Source organism: Heptranchias perlo, chromosome 34 (genome assembly GCF_035084215.1).
Source record: "Heptranchias perlo isolate sHepPer1 chromosome 34, sHepPer1.hap1, whole genome shotgun sequence".
NCBI classification, from domain to species: domain Eukaryota; kingdom Metazoa; phylum Chordata; class Chondrichthyes; order Hexanchiformes; family Hexanchidae; genus Heptranchias; species Heptranchias perlo.
Window position 1 is genome coordinate 17,321,812 of NC_090358.1, and position 19,193 is coordinate 17,341,004.

At 41.5% G+C, this 19,193-nt stretch overlaps 1 protein-coding gene across 4 annotated transcripts in view; it reads left to right on the top strand.

The window, feature by feature from the left end:
• The first annotated feature begins 4,583 nt into the window (after window positions 1-4,583).
• Window positions 4,584-19,193, top strand: part of rab27a (RAB27A, member RAS oncogene family) — a 96,470-nt gene continuing 81,860 nt past the window's right edge. The window contains exons 1-2 of one of the 4 annotated variants that reach the window (XM_067971537.1): window positions 4,584-4,761; window positions 14,273-14,327. The gene's annotated coding sequence lies outside the window, so the exon portion shown is untranslated. The remainder of the gene's footprint in view (window positions 4,762-14,272; window positions 14,328-19,193) is intronic. The other 3 variants (XM_067971538.1, XM_067971535.1, XM_067971536.1) reach the window with 3 other exon arrangements.

The following is a 19,193-nucleotide window of genomic DNA, read 5'->3' on the forward strand; positions in this document are numbered from 1 at the left end:
GAATGACATCACAACGACAAGGGGAGAGCATACTGTGCTTTCAACTGCCTTTACTTTACATAGAATTACATAGGCTGTACGGCATAGAAACAGGCCATTCTACCCAACTGGTCCATATCGGTTTTTATGCTCCACACAAGCCTCCTCCCACCCCTCTTCATCTAACCTTATCTGCATATCTTTCTCCCTGATATGTTTTAATCCCGATTTTAATCGCTCCACCATTGGCGGCCGTGCCTTCATCTGCCTCAGACCTAAGCTCTGGAATTCCCTCCCTAAAACTCTCCTCCTCTCTACCTCTTTCTTCCTTTAAAATGCTCCTTAAAACCTATCTCTTTGACCATGCTTCTGGTCACCTGTCCTAATATCTCCTTAGGTAGCTCAGTGTCAAATTTTGTTTGATAACAGTCCTGTGAAGCACCTTGGGATGTTTTACTATGTTAAAGGTGCTATATAAATGCAAGTTGCTGTTGTTGTTTATCTAGCTTCTCCTTAAATGCATCTATTCTATTCGCCTCAACTACTCCTTGTGGTAGCGAGTTCCACATTCTAACCACTCTCTGGGTAAAGAAGTTTATCCTGAATTCCCCATTGGATTTGTTAGTGACTATCTTATATTTATGGCCCCTAGTTTTGGTCTCCCCCACAAGTGGAAACATTTTCTCTATGTCTACCCTATCAAACCCTTCCATAATCTTAAAGACCTCTATCAGATCACCACTCAGCCTTTTCTTTTCTAGAGAAAACAGCCCCAGTCTGTTCAATCTTTCCTGATAGGTATAATCTCTCAGTTCTGGTATTATCCTCGTAAATCTTTTTTGTACCTTCTCCGGTGCCTCTATATCCTTTTTGTAATATGGAGACCAGAACTGTGCACAGTACTCTAAGTGTAGTATAACCAAGGTTCTATACAAGTTCAATGTAACTCATCTGCTTTTCAATGGTATCCCTCTAGAAAAGAAAATTCCTTTCAAACATATGTTACCACAATCATAAGTAGAGCACAAATTGGGAAGGAATGGTTCAATATTTCCTTTCTGTTTATTATATTAATAGATATGTATTTGAGGTAGGCAAGCAATGCAATAGCTATAAATATATAGTACAATACATAATATGGTAAATATAACATGAAAAAAAATTGTCGGTGAGTAATGTCACGGGAGATCAAGTAACATAAAAAGTTCCAATGCCTCAGTTTAACTGAATTGAACACTCTTGTGACAGTATTATTATTATTTCTACCTGTTTATTGTGAAGGTTTGAGTCTAATCTTTCGCTGTTAATACCTAATGAAGCAGTGGTATGCGCCTTGCAGATCAATGCAAATCATTGTTTCCAATCATAAAGTGATTCATTTCTCTGCACAATAACTGAACCTCCTAATTACTTCATTCTGTCTCAGCAATTTTACGGGAAGCAGTCAGCCTCAAGAGCCCAATTTTTTTCGTTAAGTATTCAGTCTGTTTCAAGGTGGGTTTTAAACCTAATGAAGTGGAGAATAATGCAGCACATTTTGTATAGTAGTGAGTCTTTGAATCAATGTCCAGAATGCAGCACTCTCAAATTGAGATTGAATTGAGTGGTGATGGCTATAAAGGAACGTACTTGCATTAACAAACTGTCAGTCAATATTAATCAATCAGTGGTGATATACAATGAAACTCCTAATTGGGAAAGTCTCACACAAAATAAAGAAAATTGATTTATGTAACACCTTATCACAACTCTCAGAGAAGTCTCAAAGCACTTCACACACAATAAACTATTTTGAAAAGCTTTGACTTTTGTTATGGAGCCAAATGCAGCATGTATTTTGTGCACAGCAAGATCCTACAGACAGCAATGTGGTGAATGACCGTTTAATATGTTTTGGTGCTGCTGGTTGAAGAAAGAATGTTAGCCAAGACATCAGGAGAACTTACTATTCTTAAAATTGTGCCATGGAATGTTTAACATCTATTTGTGTCATCAGAACAGGCAGATGTCTCATTCACAAGTATAACATCTCATCCAAAAAATGGTGCTTCTGATAGTGCAACACTTCCTCAGTGCTGTACTGGACTATCGGCCTAAACTATGTGCTCAGGGCCTGTAGGGGGCTTCAACCACAACCTTCTGACTCAAAGGTGAGAATATTTCCAACTGAGACAAGCTGACAAATGAGTAAAAATGCAAAATCTCGCATTTAAATGAAAGAACTTGTATTTAAATAGTGACTTTTACGTCATCAGGCTGTTCCAAAGCACTTTACAGCCATTGAATTAATTTTGAAAATATAGTCACTATTTTGTAGGCAAATGCAGCAGGCAATTTGCACACACCAAGGTCCCATGAACAGCAATGAGATAAAAGTTAATCTGTGTTTGGTGGAGGACTGAAAGTTAACCACAACAACTTCCTTATCCTTTTTCAAATTGTGCCTTTGGATCTTTTACATTCCACATCATCAGGCAGACAGGGCTTTGGATTAACATCTCAGCTGGAAGACTGTGCAGCACTCCCTCAGTACTGTACTGAAGTGTCAGCTTAGATTATGTGCTCCAGTCCTGGAGTAGGGCCTGAACCCATCACCACCTCATTTGGAGGCAAGACTGCTATCACTGAACTGAGGTGACACAAGGAAAAGAAAATCATGAGATAGCTTTCCAGCACACCATCCTCATAAGGACACAGAGAATTAACAGGCGAGAGCCTATCGGAGGAAGAAAAGGATGCTTTTGAGTAGGAGATGGGAAAAAGAGACCCTCCTGAAGGAGTACAAGTGGAGTGAGTGATCTTGTTTTGCGCTAGGGAGAGGACGTGTTGCTAGAAGGGGCTAATGTAATTTGATGTCAATTCTTTCCCCCTCATAGCCATCATATCTGTTAGTCAATGAGAAGAGGGTGACACCATGTGCGTGGCTGGGTACGAATGATATGAGGCCGCCAGGACCAGACATGAAATAAAAACAGAAAATGCTGGAAATACTCAGCAAGTCAGGCAGCATCTGTGGAGAAAGAAACAGAGTTAACGTTTCAGGTCAATGACCCATGGGTCAATACTTGCGGAGTATTTCCAGTGTTTTCTGTTTTTATTTCAGATTTCCACCATCTGCAGTATTTTGCTTTGGGACCAGACATGATTCTGCAAGTCAGTGAATTGTGAGAAGACTTTGGACTAGAATTAAGTATCAGGGTGAGTCCATTCCAGCCCCAGTAGCCTGAAGCAACTACAGATTTGGATATATGGCCTCCAAACAATAAAGCTTCCACGGAGTATGAACAATGGGGCAATGCCTACATCAAAATTATTGTGGCAATCTTTGCATGAACCTTCATAAATACTGCAAGTATAAATATCACCAGAGTTGTCACCCTTCTTCTCCAAACTATGCTGGAAATACACTCTCTGGAGGAAAATGGAGCATATGAGAGAGACAAACTCTGTATCACCGTAGCATAGGTACACACCATGCTGCATAGAATGGTGGTTCTACCAGTTGGAGGTGAGGACTTCAGCTGCAACTGCTTGCCTGTGTACAACCCAATCAAGATAGACTCCACACCCCCGATATATGAGCAGGCCTCTGCCTCCAGGTATTGCCTTTCAGCAGCCATCATCCCATCCTGAGAGTTTCCTCATCAGCTGTATGACAGACATTTGCCTTCTGTATATTGGAAGTAGCTAAGCAGGACAGCTTGCAACAAGCTGGCCACCTTAATGTTCTAGATGCTGTGTACCAGGCTTATTCATCACCAGCTGCTCAATCCTGATCCTGGTGGAAGTGACTTTGGCAAAATGATGTGCCTGCTGATAGACTAACTCCCCCACCAGGCTGCTGAGCAGCAGGTTAATGTGGAGTAGAGCCCTCCCTCCCTGCAATTGTTCCCCTTTTTTTTTTGCAAGGAAGGACTGAAGGAAGGTTGTGGTTAGGAGCTCTGATTCTGAAGTAGAACCTTTTGAACAAATTTCTTATGTGTCACAAGCTTAACCCACAATGTTGTGACATTGAAGGCAGTCAAGACCAGAGCTCCCTTTGTTCCTTCTCAGCATTGTCTGTGCAACATTGGCATCTGCCGTAGCCTCTGGGCATGGTTATGAATCAACAATTGGGACAAGTTTTTCTTGTACCTTTCAACCAATAGGTCCCCTTTACACTTGTGCAGAGCATTAATACTGAACTTGGGGGCACTCATCACCCATTGCTTAGCCTATTGTTCAAAAAGGCCAGGGCTGTGCACTGGATCCCCAGGCTAGACACCAATGACACATCTGTGAAAAGCAGCTGCACAAATATTTCTGGAAGAGATACTCTGAGGCCATCCCTTATCACGTCATCCAACACATCATTTTATTATGGCAAATACAATTTCACTTATAGCAGTGGGCTACAATATAAAAAAAACTTTTTGGAAATTTGATTAAGGCCCACTCTGACGTGTTAGAGGAGAGTGAGCACGGTGGGGCAGCCCTGCAGACTAAGGTGCTCAGCTCACCAGTACCCAGCCACAGGCTCACTCATTCAGTGGTTGCTAAGGTACCGTAGCTCCTGGAGCAAAGAGGAGGAGCTGTATTACGGGAAGTGATGTTGCACTGACGGAGAAGACCGCTTTACACCCCAAAAGAGGAAGGATGTGAGATTCATCGAAGTGCATTTAAATACAAGTTTTCGTAGCTTTAGTCGTTTCCGCGTGTAGCCAGTGAGTGAACTTGGCTCAGATCAGCGAGTCACCACGGGTCCCTGCGCTTAATAACACGGAAAGGGACAGTAAGTACAAGGTAGTTTGCATATTTTTAAAACGTTATTTACCAGACTTTTGTGGTACTTACGTTCTTGAAAGGTTTTAATCTCGTTTAATTGAGGGTTTTTTGTTGTTGTTGTTGTAATTATTGCCTCGTAAAAGTTCCCCTGTGACATCTGTACAAAAACAAAGGGAAACACCTGAAAAACAAAACCCAAGTTTGATTTTGTGATCCACGCGCAAACTCCTGCAATGGAGAGGTTTGTACTTGCGAAGAATGACGTGGACTGTGCCAGCCACTTATTACAACGCGGTGTGTTTTTTTCGCTGCACTTTTACCCTCGCGCCCCCTCTTCCTTCTCAGTCTCCAAACTCTGGACAGACCAGAGTCCCACTTTACTCCCGCTCATGGAAGTTGTCCAGAACCAGTGCGCCCTAATGACTTGATACGAAGGAGAGTCGCTGACCGTATTGGCTGCAGTTTAGCACCGGTATCCTGCGCCATGTCCCACCGTGACTTTAGCCAAATGATAAGTACATGCACAGTTCGTGCCTCTACCCTTTTGCATTAGGGCGTTGGGGTATTTTTTTCAGTATTCCTGTACATGTAGTCACACGCTAACCTATTGCACATGTGTGTCAGGTCAACTCCCCTGATGACACACTCCTAGTTAACTTGGGGGGAGGGGAGAGAAACATGTCAAGTGCTCTACGATTTTGGGCCAGTGCACTGGCCCAAAATTGTAGAGCACTTGACATGTCTGCAATATTAGCCTAACCACCCATTATTCTGATTATAGAAGAATCTATAATCTGGCCTTTGACATTTTCTCATCATGCAGCCTTTCTGTAACAATTCTGTATTTCTTGTGCCCTCTGTAAGTAAGATGGTTATCTATATAGGAGTTTAGTATTTGTATCCTGGTTCCATGCTGAGAGCTCTCTATCTCCTTTAATGTCATGGGCTCAGGACAGCATCTAAGACCCCACAGAAGGCAAGTGTTTAAAACAGTGCAGAGCTCTTACATGGATGCTGGGGGTGAGGAGAAAGTGTCTAGTCACGATGCTCTGATCGTGAGTGTTGGACAGGCTTGATGGACCAGTTGGTCATTTTTGAATGTTTGTACTTTATTAATGACCACCCCAAAAAATCTGGATTATTGCTTCATCCAGATACCTGGCTCTGGAAACACTTTGGAACACTGCAAACCAGTGCTCATGAAGCTTTTTAACACACACATGTATCTGACATGCTTAAGATGTAGAATTGGTAACCCTCCCCACAGAGACCACGTTTGCAGCAGGAAAACTGTCTCAGACTTCAGCAACAGCATGATGGAAACAAAGGGTTGGGGAGCCATTCGTTAAAATATTTTACTGAAGTGACTGTGGGTCTTTCTGGCTGGAGATGACTGAGCAGTGCTGGGAGTGAGAATATTTCTGTTCCTGGCACTGATTTCTACAGCGGTTGCTGTGTAACAACAGGTAACCAGGCTATTATTCCTCATTAACAACTCGCTTACCTTACACCACTCCGCATGACGTGTTTTAAATGTTTTTATTCTAACTATCCTCCCACATTGACAATAGCCAGCCCAACCCACAGGTGCCACCTATGCTGTTCCGTGGGGAAGCTTGAGTACAAATCCCAATTAAGTCTGGGATTAAAATCTATGTCTGCTTACTTTTTCTTTCTCCCAAGCGGGAAGTTGTATTAAAGAAGACCGATCCAGTTGAGTTAGCACTGGCACAGGAATGATGGACCAATTTTCTGCCCTCTGTGCTATAATTTTAATGACTTTTTAAATGTTTTTAAGCTGTGGGCAAGGCTTCATTTATTGCCCGTTCCAAGTTGCCGTGAGAAGGTGTTGGTGGGCTGGTGCCTTGAAATGCTTGGTAGAATTTTTTTTAAACTGAGTGGCTGACTTCAGAGAGCATTGAGTCAACCTCATAGCGTGGGACAGGAGTCACGTGTAGGGCAGACTGGTTTCCCTGTCTTAAAGGATGTTAGTGAACCAGTTTTTTTTTTATGACAATCTGGCAGCTTTCGTGGTCATTTTTTTTTCCTCTGGTGTAGGCCCACAAATGATTTATTGAATTCAGTTTCACAACATGCCACGGTGGGATTTGAACTTGCTGGGTGGAAATTTTGGGCCCAGACTTGGCACTGTGCAAGCAGCGGGTGAACCAACTGGGAGGCCGAGCTAAAATTGGGCATTGGGCTTCGTCAACATTTTTTGCGCGAACTGCTGGTATCTTACCCGTTGAAGGTGACTATTGCTGGGTCACTTGACTTGTCGGCAGAGGCGCGAAGGCAAGTCCCGGGATGGGGATTTGGTGGTGGGGGGGAAGACAAGCGATCGCGATGATTGAGGAGTTGTGGAAGCACTCGTGTGCCTCCTGGTTCCGCAGGATGGTTTGAAAATTTTATAAAAACTTCCCTTTCTTTGGCAGCCACTCTTTAGGCCGCTGGATCCTGAGTGCGGTAGCCTGCACGACTCGTCGCTAACCAATTTCTGTGAGGGGACCTAAAATGGGTGTTGGGCCTTTCGTTTACAGATGTAAGGCACCTAACTTCTGCTTTAGGTGGCCTCTAGAAGATCTGAAAAATGGCCTGATCCTATTTCAGGTCAGATGTTTTTCAGGCGTCCTTGGGGAGCAGGATGTTGGTCTCCGAAATTGGGCCTCGTTACATGTGTAAAATGGATGCAGTGAGGTCCAAAATCTGCCCCGCTATCTCTTGGATTGTTAGTCCAATACCAAACCACCAAATGACTGTACCCAATATTCAACTCCGGTTCTGAAGGCATTAACTCAAGGGTCTGCCAATCCAAATCTGATGTACACACATGCATAGTTCCACTTGGGGACTGGATAGTGATGTTAGTTTTTCTTTGTCTACCTCGTGCCTTTTGAGCGTCAAACCAGAGGCTTCAGTCCAGTAGTGTCCCCACCATTACCACAGCAGAGATTGGCTCACATGTGTGCCTCAGCTGCTCACTGAGATGACAGGGAAGCTCGTGCTTTGTTGCTGCTTTAAGGTTTCAGTGCTGTAGTTTCCAGGCGACCTGTGGCTGACCACTATTTTAAAAAATGCAAGTGATGGTATTAAGGAGTGTACTTAAATTACTACTTCCCTCCCATGCAAATGGTGTCTTTTCTAAATCCTTACCTTGTTGAAATATTTAACGTTTATTTTTCTTTGCTAGTTAAGGTCTCTAACCTTAGCGGGCACTATTAAGCTGAAGTCAGCTGCAAGGTCCGTTAGTGAGTGGCTGTGTAGGAAATCATATTGATGTCCTTTCCTATTCTGGCGGCTGATTTGAGAAGTATTTTTGAGCTGGGAAAATCAATAGTAACGTGAGTACTGCAATCTCGGCTCTGCTGAGTTTGGAGGCCCAAAATGGTGAGTCTGCATGGGTCGGGAAAATGAACTAAAACTTCAATAATTAAGTCTTCCAAGCAGTGAAGGAAGAGGAGAAAGGATACAAACATACTTTTGATCCACTGTACAATTGCTTCCCCTGCTAACGCAGAAGGCGGCTGTAGCAAGTTCCACGTCCAGCATTGCACCAACCAGACGACTCATATCCTTCCTCTTGGTCCAGCAGTGTGCTGCTGTGTGTTTTGAAAGGGGGCTGGCTGGAGTACCATTTCACAGGTTCATGCTTGCCCACATTGTTGATGCTTGCCCACATTGCCTCATTGTGGAATAAACCTTTTTTTTTAACATGTGACAAATGTTTACACAGCGAGTGGTTAGGATCTGGAATGCATTGCCCAAGGGGGTGGTGGAGGGAGATTCAATCATGGCCTTTAAAAGGGAACTGGATAATTACTTGAAAGGAAAAAATTTGCAGGGATACGGGGAAAGGGCGGGGGAGTGGGACTAGCTGGATTGCTCTTGGATAGAGCCGGCGCGGACTCGATGGGCTGAATGGCCTCCTTCCGTGCTGTAACCTTTCTATGATTCTATGAATTAAGAATAAATTTTTTTGCTAAATATTATGTGAAATAACATAAATGAGTGAGAGTGGTGGTTTACTGGGAACCCCTTCCTTTCCTTCCCCTCCCCTCCACCCCACGCTCACCACACTCTCCGTATAGCCCTGACTCTCTTGATGTGGTTTATCTCAGTCATCTGCGCTCCATCGTAAATTATTAGAATGCAAAGTGGTTTAGTTATAATGAGGAATTTGTATTGGAAACCAAAGTTCTACTGAAGAGTTGTTAATTTACTGTTGCTTCAGTGAATACAGTCTGAGGTTGTTGACGTGGGGAGGTATAGCTATGTGTGAGCTGTAGGAGGCAGGTAGGGTGTTGACTTGTGGAATGTTCAAGGATAATTGTTCAGGCCGCTAATTTAAAGGGAATGTGTAATAAAAATGGACACGTGTGCTTTAGAGAATTGAGAAAACCAATGAATTGGGAGAGACTAAAATAAGATGGGTGTATGAAGGAAGGACCATGGGACCTGACTACATGAAGGGGAAGGCCAGAAAGCTGTAGCCCTAAGCCAACGAGATGGAGATTAAATAGCGGAACAGGGACTGGGTTAACCTTTATCTCTGGGACTTGGCTTTGAACCCAGACTTGACGGGATGAAAGTCTCCTCTTTTTGCTGTCTTTAAATGCCTCTGTGAAATGGGATTGGATTGTCTTAATTCAGTTGTTTGTGGGTGTGAGCCCACAGCACAAAACCCTCCCTAATTCAACACTGATTGATTGACTATCGCAGAGACCCACGGGACAGTTAGTGTGGGGAAATGGAAGAAAAGGTCTGTCTGATGCGATTGGGGGTGCCTTTGAGGTTGGCCTGAGGTGTATTGGGACAAAGTAGAGGAAGCTTTACTCTGCATTTGGCTGTGCTATATTTGACCTGGATATGCTTGATGTGAAATGGGAAGAATTCTGTTCCTCAGCAATAATATTCCTCACCTTGAGAAACAAAAAAAATCTTTTATAAAGAAAGGAAAATGCAGATTTGCTGGTTAGGTTAGTTATCTGTGGAATGCTCGGGCGCACTGACTATTATAATAGATTATTGTGCTGGAACTTCTTGGGTTGCCACATTTTACCATAATGACTTGAGTTGTTATCCTTTTTTTGAAAGTCATTGAAAACCTTATTAACTAAGCCACATCAGTAACAAAGCCACACCAGAAAACGCAAAGTTGTGGGAACAGGGGGAGGAAACAGCTTTTTGTGGAGAAAAACATATTTTTGGTGTCCATTTTACCAATTCCTGGACAGCCGACCTGAACTGTGCCCAAAGCTTCAGGTAAAAGCTTGTACAGGTCGGAGATTCGGGAAACCGTTTCGGACACTGATCAGGCTGAGTGCTCAACCTGCTCGTGGTTAAAGTGATAGTTCAAACTGTATATTCAGGTGGGTGTGTGCAGTGCTGGAGACAGTAATGTTGCCTCATTCACTTTCTAGTACTCGAGACAGTAATGTTGCCTCATTCACTCTCTAGTACTCGAGACAGTAATGTTGCCTTGTTCACTCTCTGGTGCTGGAGACAGTAATGGTGCCTCATTCACTCTCTGGTACTCGAGACAGTAATGTTGCCTTGTTCACTCTCTGGTGCTGGAGACAGTAATGTTCCCCCTGTTCACTTTACAGTACCGCTGTCATTGTAGAGGGGCCACCAAATATCAGATGAAGTTGTCAGGAGAATTTTATTATCTCTCTGAAACAATCAAGTTGTGCATATGAAACTTATCTTTCCTGGTGCAGTTTCTTAACACATCCTGGCAAATAGTTCTATTGGCTAACAATGTAAGTGCAAGAACATCAGGAAACTGCATGTTGGCTTTTGCTGAATGATATACTGTTGTAAAAATATTTTTCCACTGGGAAAAGAAAGTACCCACCTGAACCACCACAGTGACCAGATTAGTTGTGAAAATAAGTTTACTTCTGGAACAAGGCATACAATTCATGCTGCTGGTCTGTACAATGTGTCCTGCTATCTCTCAAATTTTAATGAAGATGTAGTTTTAGTACATTAGCTGGATTGTGTAAGAACCTTGCTCCACTCAGTCTTTATGCCCCCCTGATCTCCCAAGTCTCAAAATGGTATCCTAGCAGTCTATCGTTCTTGCCTTCTACAATTGTTTGATGATGGGAATGGATACACAGATATGGATACACTATATTTTTGATGGGTTGTATATGACAACAATGTGTCTTCTTGTCCTGTGGATAAGACACTACTTGAAACCTGGCAAACAAAGATGGTTGGCATATTACTGCTCTGCTTTGTTTGCAAATAATTTTTCTAGGCTTAAAAAAGCCACTGAAACTTTTATGATATTTTTAAATGCAGATTTTAGAGAGAGGGAGAGAACAGATGGGCAGTATGAAATGAAGAAACTCTGAATACAGTTTTATCCCGTGAATAAAAAAACATAACCTGAGTAGAAGGATTATGGTCGCCTTCACAAAGCACCATTACCCATTGAGCATTTGATAGTTGTCATGAGTAGAACCAAATTGTATCTATTTTAATACTTCCCATGGTAATTTGAGGTGGCTTTCAGCCTGAATATCCCCCCAGTGTGTGTTTAGGGTAAAATAGTTTGGGCTGCTTTATCTGGCTGATTGAACACTTACAAATGTCCAATAAAACTGTTCTGCATTTTGTTCTAAAATCAAACTCACTCTTTTTTCAATGCTAGCATTTAAAACCCCTTTATTGTTGAATGAAATGCAGAGCATACTTTTTATATTAACAGTTTTCAAGCAGTCTCTGGTAATGGAGCTAAAAGCTTTCAATAGATGACCAACTAAAACTGCAGCATTACTTTTAAACCCTGGTTGGTGACAGCTCTGATATAGTTGGAGTGTTGAGGCACATCGATTTCTGACTCTTCATCCAAAGGTGTTAACTTGCAAACCTCGTCCCTTTTCCCCAGTTCTTTACATTCTTAGCCATAACTTTTTGTGACTCACAGCCTCAATTCTCTTTACAAGTTCCTGACTTTCCCTCCCACACCAGCCGATTTAATTTCCTCCGTTAAGGTCCTAATCTTTCACACAGCATCCTCTCCACTCTGAGCTGGTAGGGCTTCAAGATGGTGAAATGCCCCCTTTCCTCTAATGATACCTTGCTGATGCTGAAGCCTTAATAATAACTTGCAACATAACTTGGTCACTTTGTAAATTTTAGTTTGACAAGTGAAAATTTGCACTTTTGTTTTCTTTTTGATTTTGATTATGTTTTGAATGTTTGGGGGATATTGAATTTTTCTTTGTGCATCAGAGAACAGCAGAGAAAGGTTTAACTTAAAGGAAAAAAACATCTCTTTAGTCAAAATAATCAAGTATAGAAGAGAGTTCTCGGTAACAAGGCCAGTATTTAGACGCAGGTGATTGGTACTAAACAACAATGAGCCCAATTGCAGAGATTTTTGTTGAAAAAGGGACATGCAAGTTAGACTAATTTTTTTTTGGCGGGGGGGGGCTAGAATCCAATTATTACACTCACGTTATGGCCTAATGGACCAGTCTGCTTATTCAACGTTTGTAGGTAGGACCTGTTGTTTTGATGCTCTTGTTGCGGCTGACACAATGAGATCATCTTGGTATATAAAGGTTGCTTTTAACCATACTCGACTGATTCCCACATCTAATTGAGATTGACTTGAGACCATAGAAGAAGGAAAGGTAAGAAACAAATGCTGAAATACAATGCAGAATATCCATCAGAGCAAGCCAAATTTGGATTGGAAAGTCAAAGAAAAGACTACTTGTATTTGTATAGTGCCTTTTATGACCTTAGGATGTCCCAAAGTCCTTTACAGCCAATGAAGTACTTTTTTGAAGTGTAGTCACTGTTATAATGTAAGAAACGGGGTAGCCAATTTACTCAGAGCAAGTTCCCACAAACAGCAATGAGTTAACGACCAGATTATCTGTTCTAGTGATATTGACTGAAGGCTAAATATCAGCCAGGACACCGGGGAGAACTCCCTGCTCTTCTTTGAAATAGTACCACAGGAATTTTTTATGGCTACCTGAGAGGCCTCTAACATCGTTTTAACATCTCATCTGAAAGACGGCACCTCTGACAGTGCAGCACTCCCTCAATTCTCCCCTCATTACTGCACTGGAGTGTCAGCCTGGATTTTGCCTCTGGAGTGGGACTTCATCAAAGTACCTAATATCCTCTTTCTCCTCCATCCATCTGCATAATACTAACTGCATCACTGAGCAACTTTCTAGTAAGGCCTAAACTCCATACTGTCAAAGTGTGTGCACGTAATTTCCAAAGAAATATTGTATTGTCCTGAAAAGTTGCTTCTGAGTGGGAAATTGAAGGTTGAATGTTGGCATTGGCCATAATGGTTCTCAATCTTTCAGTATAGTTTAAGATTTGTGTAAACCAGTACTACAGCCTCTGTGGTCAGCAGCAGCTATTGTAATAAAGGATTGTGTATTTAGTAAACTGACCTAGATGAGGAAATGGAGAAAAACACTAGCCGTGGTCTCCCTCACTTAAAAGAAAAGATTACCAGCAATATCTGCTTGAGGTGTTTGTTGGACAGTCACTGTTTTCACTGAATTTTCTACTGCTAACGACAGTCCCTTGAGTAGATCAAAGTAAATGAAAGAAAATCAGATTCAGGGGGAGAGAAAGAAGGAATTAATATTAAAAACTTGCATTTATGTAGCGCCTTTAACATGGTAAAATGCCCAATGCACTTATAAAATATAAAAGTATTGTGTGTGATAACCAGTATAACCATGTTCAGCCGCTGTCATGTTTTTGAAACATTATTTGAAGATGCTTTCCTTAACCGGGTACAATCAGGTTTAGGATCATTTCAAACTAACGAGGCCTTTTGTGAAACGTTATGAAGCTCGGACTTTTTTGCTTTAGGATTCTCTAGTCATGACTAAACGAATGGGCCAGAGCCTCGGGTGCCTGATCTCTGGTCATTTTTCTTTGCAGTAAAAATATAAACTGGATCCTTTACGTACGTATTAGTGACTTACACACAGACCTTGGGCTAATGAATGTTTGAAGACTGCTTGTTGCAGCATTATCAGCTGCTTCGTGTGTCCTTCAGTTAAAATTTCCAGCTCCCCACAGTGAGTCATGTTATATCCTGTAAAATGTTTCCTTTCATAAGAATCAAACCCTTGAACTGAATACAAGCCTTTATCTTTCATCTTGACTCAGTAATTCTGTAAATTGACTTGGAGGTATTGTTTGCTATGGCAACCAGTGTAGAACCTTAGACAATATTGTGGACTAGAATGAGCATTTAAAAAAAATAATGTTTACTATGCTTTCTACTTTTTGTAGAAAGACCACCTCCCCCAAAAAGGAGCTTCAGTTGTCTGATCTCGCAACCAAAAGTCAATCCTGGCTTCCTTTCTGCTTTGGGTTTGCAGCCTGGACAAAATGGCTCCACAACTTTGGGGTTTTATTTCAATTCCAGTCTGTTAGAATTAAGTTAGGTAGAGAATTTACTTGGGGAGGGATGAAGAGAGGAAGCTTTCAAGCATTTACTTCACTGTCTTCTCTTTCTTTCTAGGTCTTTCGTCTCTAGGCCCAGTCTTCACCAGTGAGCGTCTTCCAGTACTGACCAGGTAATTCTGAAGTTCACTCTCCCCCTTTTTCTCCCAGTAAATCTGTGAATTGATTTGGGGGTATTGGTTGCTATGACAACAGTAGAACTGTGGACAATATTGAGTAGAATGACTTTTTTAAAAAAATGTTCGATGATGAGACATTTTGCTTTTGTGGAAAGACAAATTCCCCAAAACTCATTCCATCAAAAAACTACAAGTCTGGAGTTGTCACTAATTTACAATAAGTGTCAGTTGAATGTTTCCCCGGCCCTTCATCCAATTCTTGAAGTATATGCAACCGAATTCCCCCCAACTATTGGGGTCAGCTGGGATGTATACATTCCATCTATTCCAACAAAACCATCTGTAGTTTCTACTGCAAGTTGATTTTATTAGTAACCTTTCAATAATCACAGTCCCTAAACAAACACTTTCTGCTTTATGCAGTGTGGCATATCAGTGGTATATATTTTAAGCTTGTTACGATTCATTTTTTAGACCATGCATAATGCAAACCAGGCAGCCAAAATGGGTTCCTATCTCCTGTATTAACTCTATAATGTAAGTCAGCCTGAAAAAAGGATTCCAGACCTCTATACTGGCCAGTTTATTAACTGAAACAGTAGATTTATTTTAGTATTTATAATCTGTTCAATTAGCCACAGTCCTAAACACAATGTTGAACCTTTTGAAAGACTTGTAGACTGTAAGTAACAATGTGAGAGTTGCAATTATTTGCTTTCTTGTTATGATCTAGTAATTTAGCTGCCCACAGGGTTGTTTCACGCTAGTGAAAATACTCAGCAATTAATGGCTGATAGCAGCATGTAGCTTTTTTCCCCCCTGAATTCATTCAGCCTTGTTAATGCTGCATTTAATTGGATGGGTGCTAAAGTGTTACAAGTAGCTCTGGGCCTTCATGGGATTAAGGTGTCAGACTGAGTTTCCCCATTGGTCCTCTTGTTTTTTTTCTTAAACTAAAAGGACACCCCTCTTGTAAAGTTGCTAACAAAAGGGTTAGTATGTGATCTGCCCACTATAGAGAATGATGCTGGTTTTGACTCTTTGTTTCCACAAATTGGACCATTCCCATTTCTAAAGGAGTTGTGTGGCTTATTTTGAGTCTACAACAGATTAAGTAATCAGTGGAAGTGGTGCTAAATGATTTTGCGCTAACTGTATTTTGATAATTCCATTGTATACTGTACTAACTGGATGTTCGGACAGCTGATCACTGTGGCTCCATCCACAAACACTAAATGTTCCTCCTGTCTCGCCTCCTTAAGGCGTTTTTAATTTTAAAGTGCAGCTAACTGACACACACTCTGGTGCTCGATTCAACTGATCCATTTCTGTCCCGTACCTGATGGAGAATAACACTGGGTTTAAAAAAAAAGTGAGCTGGAGAGTGACAGTGGGAGGATGATATCGAGCTGCGCTCTCAAAACTTGGCACATAAGAGTTGCACTTCTACACCTTTCTACTGAGTCCACTTTTGCTGTTTTTCTGTCTGCTTTTCTTGCCCAGCCCACACTGTCATCACTGAGTCTGATGTCCCTCCTTCACCTCTCGATGTATAAAATGGAGGGGTGCGGGGTGGGAAGGTTGGGATCAGCAGTGGTAAATGGGTTTTTGGTTTTATCTCCTACCCGCAGGAAGCCAAGGCTACAGTCAATTTTCCAAAGTGCTTGATCAATCGGGCCTGATCAGCTGTGTATACTCAACGATAGCAGAACAAACTCTCACTCCTCTTGACCAGCTCTGAGTGATGCCAGTGATGCTTTTGAGGGGGAGGGGGGGCGGGGAGGGGAGAAGGAAACGGGGATCACTCATTCGAAAGAACAACTCTAAGTTACCTTGTAGCTAAGGTACTCTTTTTAGTTGTGTTTCTTACATGTCTGTGATTAAACTGTTGTAGTTACAATTGACTTTGCTTCTTTACCACAGTGCCGTTTCTGAACCAAAGTTGAAATGTTTCCATTTATTTTGTTCAATGATTGTCTTCTATCTGTTCATTGCTGATTTATGAAATGCAAATTAGATTATTTTGATAGTTGTACTTACATCATTGCTCATTAATCTAGGCTGGTGTATTACTCCCTTTTGGAATTGAAAGTTTAAATTGGGGACCTCCCATGAAATAAAGCATTTTTTACTTTCAATTTCAGATTTCCAACAGTTGCAGTTTTTTTAATCAACTTGTTCTCTGATTTTGTACAAGTCAGTCCTTCATCCTTTCTATCCTTTAATAATTCTGCAAGTTGAATCTTGCACCTAAAGCTTTTATTTTTCTGCCAGTGAGGTCCAGTCTCGTGTTGGGTATTTTTGATGTATGTGCCATACTGAAGATCATGTAGGCACTAAAAGTGCAGCTCTTACAAGTGTTGATTGCAAGTGTGACTGCCTCTGACCTGTTTCACCATGGTGTTGCTGTGCACTGGTTGCAGTATAAGTGGAGCTTGTGTTTTGTTTTGTTTACAGTTTTTTTTTAATATAATGCAGGAAATTACCTTTGCAGTTTGAATTGACAATTGGTAGATAATACACTGGCAGTACAGGAAATATCTGTGCATGTGATTTGTGTATACATGCACGTACCTCTGCTCTTTCTCCTCCGCACCCCACAGTACTGCGAACAGCAGTCTGCGTGCTATATGCTGGCACTGCTACACAATGGTGATGTACTGCACCTGTACAGGCTGTATCGTATTGGCATTAACCCCCATGCCATAACTAATCTAATATCTGGAATTGTTATTTGTCTTTCATTGCAGTTAAAGATGGAGGGATTCGATGAAAAGAGCTGAAATAATGTGTTGTGTGTAAGTTTCCCAATCAGCACCTCTTTATTTCAGCTCTGGTTATTTAAAGTAAAGGCTGAGGGATTCAAAAAACAGTTGGTTCTGCCACAAGGCCATCAACCTGAAACGTTAACCCTACCTTCCTCTCTCCACAGATACTGCCTGACCTGCTGAGTGTCTCCAGCATTTTCTGTGCTTTACTTCTCTTGGACTTTGTAGAGCTGCTGGTTTTGTTTTGTATTTTATTAGTTGGGGTCACGATCAATGAGGAGTGGGATTCATGGCTGACTCTTTTCTTGCCCCCCCACAGCTAGCTCAGGGACACCTGGTGTAGTAACCCCTACCAAACTTGGCTGGGATGAGTTACCTCAGCACAAGACTATCTGGGACTTTGTGATCTGTGGCTCAGTTTCATGCTGAGAAGTGCCTTTGCTAATTGAGCCATTGGGGGAGCAACATCTAGTTTTAAAATAACTCCAGCTGTTCCTCCCATTTCAGAAACCAGTATAGTCTGGTTCAGTTGGCTAACTTATTTTTGACCAAACTACTGAAATGTCTCCAGTTTGCATCATTGTACTTTGACAAAGCTGCAGTGATGTCCACAATGTAATTGTATTACACACACACACACACACACACACACACACATACACACACATCTACCTAGTGGTTCTCCTGTTATGAGTATTATGATACAGGAGAGTGTATCATGACATGCCTGTTGCAGTTTGGGTTTTTCCCCATACTCATTGTATTCAAAACTGAATTGCAGTTTCAATAAGTAGTTCCTTTCATAAACTGAAACCTGCACTTTTATTTACAACTGTATGTTATTGTGCCCAAATGTAAAATAAATCTCTAATTGTAGTAAACCATTCACTAAGAATGCATCGGATGCTTGTTGCATTCTTTTGCCGCCCTTTGAAGGCAGAAAATAACGTCTGAGCAATGGGTGCAGGCTTAAACTACCAGATCAAATTTAATTACAAGTGAAATAATATACAGAAGCAAGATGCTGGCACAGCACAGTACTTAAAAACAATAGAACTAGAATGAGTCCACAAGTGGTTAATTTATGCTTGTGTCTGACCAGCATATGATCCTTTAGATGGAACCATTGGGATGGGGTGAGGAGTTCTGACTTTCATAGACGTTCAAGTATAGATATTTATTTAAAGGTGAGCTCTAGTTTCCCCATGGAGTTTGTTGCTCTTGTGTCGGAAGTGAAAACTAGAAGCTGGAGCTCTGGTTAAGGTTCTTTCAAGTTAATCCTTTTTTTGAAGTAAGAAGACAGGTGTTTCAAGCCTGGCTGGAAATTGCAGCTTTCTTGTATATATTCCTCCTCTTTTACTGAAAAAGTTAGCGTGAGGAAAATGGGATTTCCTGTTTTGAGTTGCATTGACTTTTTCAGTAAAATTATCGAGTGGAGGAATTTCATTCCCTTATTGTAAGAGTGGAAGAAAAGAAGTGAGCAAAACGATTCACTTTCATTGTGCTTAGTGTAAGAAACAACAATGGGGTGTCAGTATGTGATGAGTCAGTACAATTCTAGGGATATGGTAGCTCGTGAGCTGTCTGAGCTTTGTCCTCTGTTTAACTTGTGGGAATTCCCACTTGTAAGTTTCCTGCAGGCTTGTAGCTCACTTCTCTGGCCAACTGTAGTCTGTTTAAACTTTAGCAACTGTGCAATGACTCAGCCCTATAGCTATTGAAGTTCTAGACCTATTGGGAGAGAAAGATGCTCTGTGCAGATCTAAAGTTGTTTGTTTATAGTTTTTTCAGTTTTCACAAAAATAGCCAAATGAAAATCCCTGATCACTTGTGCAGTACCAGTACTGAGTCTAGAGTGAGCAGCAGGCAAATGTTGGTGCTCCCTGTGAAATTTCTACCTTGTTTGGAGAATAAACCTTTTTAACTAACTCCAAAGCCACACCATGTGCTTATGGTGCAGAGTGCTTTTCAAATTTAGGCTTTACATTTTCTACCTTTTTTAAGATAGTAGAATGATCTAGAAACCTACAATGCATACATGAACATGTAAAGATCTTAAAATCCAACAGAAGGTAGGAGAAGTTAGCTGGAA